Here is a 5,531-nt window from a genome sequence, read left to right on the forward strand (position 1 = left end):
TTATAAGACAAGCTAGAATGTCGCAAACTGTTGCTGACACACACTTCAACGGTATAGCTTTGATGCCGTCTGCCGGTAGAAACATTGTTTTTATTTTACCAATATAAAGAGCTACATGTGAAAACACAGGCAGCAACGCAATAAAATTAGATAAAGGTTTAGTGAGGTCACACATGGAGGGATTTGATAAGGATTGATCCCAAGTGGGTTTACCAGCTTCAATGAAAAAGTGGTTTATGGTGTTTACTAAATCAGTTCCACTGGTCTGGAATTGAGATATAAGAATTTATGCATTATCTCTCCCCTTGTGCTTGTTTAAAAATTTGTTTATCTCATGACAAAACTTCTTGCGGTCGTTATATATTCTGGAGAAACGATCTTTATAGTAAGCTGTTTTTGATGCCTTTAGGTCTTTGTTTAATTTATTTCTGAATTTTTCGAAATCAGTATAGAGGGTTGCATCACGAGTGCATACGAAATTATGGAACATTTTATTTTAACCTGTATTCGCTTGTATAACTGCTTATTGACCAATGGCTATAGGCACATTCGGAAGCTCTGCTTTACTTAAATAAAGAAAATGTAGCATTATAACACTCAGTTGACTTTGCAAAAAATGTAGTAAATGTTGATATCACATATGTCATATATATTCTCCCAACTGGTGTTTTAATAAGAATTCGAAATTTGACAAGATTTTGTTTCGCAAATGTCCCTAGTTACCTTCTCAGTGCTGTTGATTATACCAGCTTACTGTGGTTCATAGGAAGAAAACAACATTCGGGATGGTGTCTATAAATTTAGAAGATAAAAGGCTAACCTCTGTTTGAGGAGACGTCTTATTTGTGAGAATAACATCCAAAAGAGTAGCTGTATCAACGGTAACGATAGTTAGTAGATATATAGTATTTTTAAAACCATAGGACGCTATAATATTGTGACATATATGCCCTGCATCGCTGGACGTTAAAGAAGACAACGATCAGCGACAGTAACACAGAAGAAGACAAAGTGGTAACAACGTTTTGTGCTAGAAGGTTGACGCTGCTGTGCTTCTGTGCTTTGTGTGCTGTGTCATCCTGGACTAACCTTCGTGCACTAACCTTGCCCCATATCATCTTGGTGGAGGTGACTAAATATTCCCGTGTGCAGACACAAATCCATTTAGGCAGCCGAAAGCTGGATTTGCGCAGTGGCCGCCACCTACCTGGGATCACAACGTCAACAACGGCCACTATCACCTCTGAGGCAGCTCCTACCACCGCAACAACATCGGCGCATCCACTCGTCCTTACAAAAATCCGCCACCATCCCATCTTCAATGGCGAAGACAAAACAGATGTTGACGACTGGCTGGATGAATACGAGCGATGCAGCAGGAACAATCACTGGGACGCGACCATCATGCTGGCCAATCTGATTTTCTATTTGGCGGGAACCGCTCGCACATGATTCCAAAATCGCGAGCACAAGCTGGCGACCTGGGAAATTTGCAAGCAAAAGCTTCACGACTTGTTCGGGAAGCCCATTGGACGGGCTTTCGCAGCCAAACTCGAACTTTCGTCTCGCGCCCAATCCACCACGGAGTCCTACCTGGCCTACATTCAAGACGTGCTCGCGTTGTGTCGCAAGGAGAACAGCTCCGTGCTGGAAAATGAAAAGGTAGGGCACATCCTCAAGGGCATCGCAGATGACGCGTTCAACATCATCTTCTGCATGGATTGCTCTACCGTCGAGTCGGTGCTTCAAGTTTGCCGAAGATTCGAGCAGGCTAAACAAGACGCCTGGTACATCGCTTTCAGCGCCTTCCGAAGACGGCAGCTACATCATCCTGCGATGATCTGGCTCCTCCGCAACAGCCTTCTCAGTCCACAACAATGACTCGGATCGTCAGTCGAGAACTTGAGGCCTTAGCTCTGCACCACTCCCATCTCCAGTGCCCGACACCATGGCGATGATACATGCTGTTGTCCGCCACGAACTTGCCAACGTCGGTCTTTCCAGCAACCCCGTACCGCCCTCATCACCACCGCATCCTGTTCCTACAGTGGCTGCTGCAACCACTAGCCAAGCTCCCCCACGTCGCTACGGTAGTCGCAATCCTGCAGAGTGGCGCACCTCCGATGACAGGCCAATTTGTTTTATTTGCTGTCGAGCCGGCCACACTTCACGTTATTGCCGCAGTCGCACCTTCCCCACCCCTCGTTCTTATTACAATGCTGACCGTCGGTACTACTACGGACTTCGACTCATCCCTGCCCAACCTCAACAGCTCCGCCCCGCATATGATGGACCTCAATACTTCTCTCCTCACCCAGATGAACCTCAACACCGAAGCCGTCTCAAGTGTCCGTCACTCCAGCCGATCTCCATCTCCATGGTCTCGTCGATCTCGTTCACCGCTGCCTCGTCGCAACTCCTCCCCATCATACACCGGCGCCTACTCGGGAAACTAGCGAGTGCAGCGCCCCGGAGTGACACTGCATTACCGACCTGGACTGTCAACTCGGAACTGACCCCCCCAACGAGACGTAACCTCATTGACATTTTTGTGGACGGAGTCTCAGTTTCTGCCCTTATTGACACTGGCGCCCACATTTCCGTCCTCAGTTCCTCGCTCCGTCAACGCCTCAACAAAGTCCTCACACCCGCTTCCTCATCTACCGTTCGTGTTGCTGATGGCAACACAGATACTGTGATTGGTATGTGTACTGCGATAATTACCACTGCCGATCGCCATATCCCTGTGCTATTTACAGTCCTCACCAGTTGCCCGCACGACGTTATATTAGCTGCACATTCCGCGCTCATTGACTGTTCTTCTGGACTACTTCATCTGGACCTGCCACTCTGTCCTGACAAACAGGCTTCTGATACTTCAACGCTCCGTCTCCTCTCCTCTATATTTACTCGTCTGCCACCAGAAGCTACAGTGTATGTGCTCATGTCGCCTTTCCCTTCCGTTCCTGATAGCGATTACGTTGTTTGCCCCATAACCGACGTGACACTGCAGCGTAAAATCGCTCTCCCTCATAACATCGTGCACGTAGAAAATAACAACGCGTATATTCCAGTCTTGAACTTCGGCCTTTTTGTACACGTTTTTCCTGAGGGCATTACTCTCGCCGAACTGACCCCACTGTCTGACATCACAGTTGCTGCTCTTTTACCTGACCCTACTGATAAAATGTCGACACGACCTGCACAGTCCTCACCTCCGGAGGCCCGCATATCAGGAATGCTTGCACCTAACTTGCGCCCTGACCGTGCTATAGCACTTACGAGTCTTCTGAATTCGTACAGCGATATTTTCGATTTTGGTGACCGCCCCTTAGGACAAACGTCCCTCGTTACACATCGTATCGATACCGGAGACGCTCGCCCAATTCACAGATCTTATCGAGTCGCCATTTCTGAACGACGCGTCATACAAGATGAAGTGGACAAGGTGTTAGCAAAAAACATTATAGAGCCTTCGAGCTGTCTCTGGGCGTCGCCTGTCGTGCTTGTTAAAAAGAAGGACAATGCCTGGAGATTCTGCTTTGATTACCGGCACCTCAACAAAATTAAAAAGAAAGACGTTTACCCGCTCCCCAGGATAGATGATGCCCTCGACTGCTCGCACGGTGCCAGCTATTTCTCTTCCATTGATCTTCGTTCCGGTTATTGGCAGATCGCAGTCGACGAACGAGACCGAGAGAAGACCGCCTTCGTCCCTCCCAATGGCCTGTACCAATTCAAGGTGATGTCTTTAGCCTTGTGTAATTCGCCCGCAACATTCGAGCGCACGATGGACTCTCTCTTGCGCGGCTTGAAATGGACGACGTGCTTGTGCTATCTCGATGACGAAATTGTGTTTTCTTCTACATTCGAGAGCCATGTCCATCGCCTTGATGTCATTCTTGGCGTCTTCCGAAGAGCTGGCCTTCAGCTGAACTCGGAGAAATGTAGCTTCGGCCGACGTGAACTCAAGGTGCTTGATCACGTGGTCGACACCCGTGGCATTCAACCTCATCCAGACAAAATACGTGCTGTAAGTGCATTTTCTACACCCCGTTGAACCAGTGACGTGCGTAGCTTTCTTGGGCTTTGCTCCTATTTTCGGAGGTTTGTACCCAACTTTCCGGAAACGGCTCGTCCACACACCAATCTTTTGAAGAACTACGTTCCATTTTGCTGGGACCAAGAACAATCCCAAGCCTTTTCTGCGCTCATTGCAGCCCTCACTAACCCGCCCGTCCTGGCACACTTCAATCCTTCGGCACCAACGGAGGTACGCACCGACGCCAGTGGTCACGGTATTGGTGGCATACTCGCCCAACAGCAGATGGGTCGCACTCGCGGCATTGCTCATGCCAGTCGCCTCCTTTCCGCGGCTGAGCGAAATTACTCGATCACAGAACGTGAGTGCTTAGCCCTCCTGTGGGCCATTACAAAGTTTCGCCCTTACTTGTTTGGCCGCCTGTTCTCCATCATCGCCGACCACCATGCCTTTACTGGCTTTATACGCTGAAGGACCCTTCTGGTCGCCTGGGCCGTCGGATCCTCCGCCTTCAGGAATACACTTTTTCTGTCGTCCACAAGTCTGGCCGGCTGCACACTGACGTCGATTGCCTGTCCCGCAACCCGGTAGATCCGCCACTTGCGAGCGAGTGCGACAATGACACATATGTGTTGGCCATCTCTGACCTTTCAAATATTCGCCATGAGCAGCGTTTAGATCCCAAGCTTTGCAGCATAATGAATCGCCTCAGCACTGATCACCTTGATGCTACCCTTGCTCTGTTTTGTGCTCCACAACGGCACCTTATACCGACGGAATATGCGACCAGATGGCGCCGAGCTTCTGCTCGTAGTCCCCGAACACCTGCGTACCACCGTTCTTCAATAGCTCCACGACGCACCCATGTCGGGTCATCTTGGCGTATCTCGTACGTACGATAGCGTCGGCCGCCGCATCTTTTGGCCAGGCCTCTATCGCTCTGTTCGTCGTTACGTGGCTTATTGAGACCGGTGTCAGTGACGGAAGAAGCCCTCGGTTATGCCTCATGGATCCCTGCAGCCGATCGACATCCCAGTAGACCCATTTTCCCGAGTTGGCCTTGACATCCTCGGGTCTTTCCCACTTTCTGCGTCGGGGGATCAATGGATTGCGGTGGCCACGAATTATACTACGCTCTACGCTGTCACCCGAGCGATATACCCACCAGCTGTGCAACTGACGTGGCTGCGTTTCTTCTCCAGGATGTCAACCTGCTCCATGGTGCTCCACGCCAGCAGCTCACTGACCGTGGCCGTTGCTTTCTCGCTCCAGTAGTCGACGAAATTTTTGGTACTGCTTCATTAAGCACTTTTACCACCGCTTACCATCCACAAAATAACGGCCTCACCGAACGCCTCAACCGCACGCTCACGGACATGCTGTCAATGTATGTCGCGGATGATCATCATGACAGGGATATTACGCTGCCGTTTGTAATGTTCGCGTACAATTCCTCTAGTCACGACACAATGGGCTACTCACCGTTTTA

The sequence above is a fragment of the Amblyomma maculatum genome, chromosome 10 (assembly GCF_055883805.1).
Source record: "Amblyomma maculatum isolate TAMU_Amacu chromosome 10, ASM5588380v1, whole genome shotgun sequence".
Taxonomy (NCBI): domain Eukaryota; kingdom Metazoa; phylum Arthropoda; class Arachnida; order Ixodida; family Ixodidae; genus Amblyomma; species Amblyomma maculatum.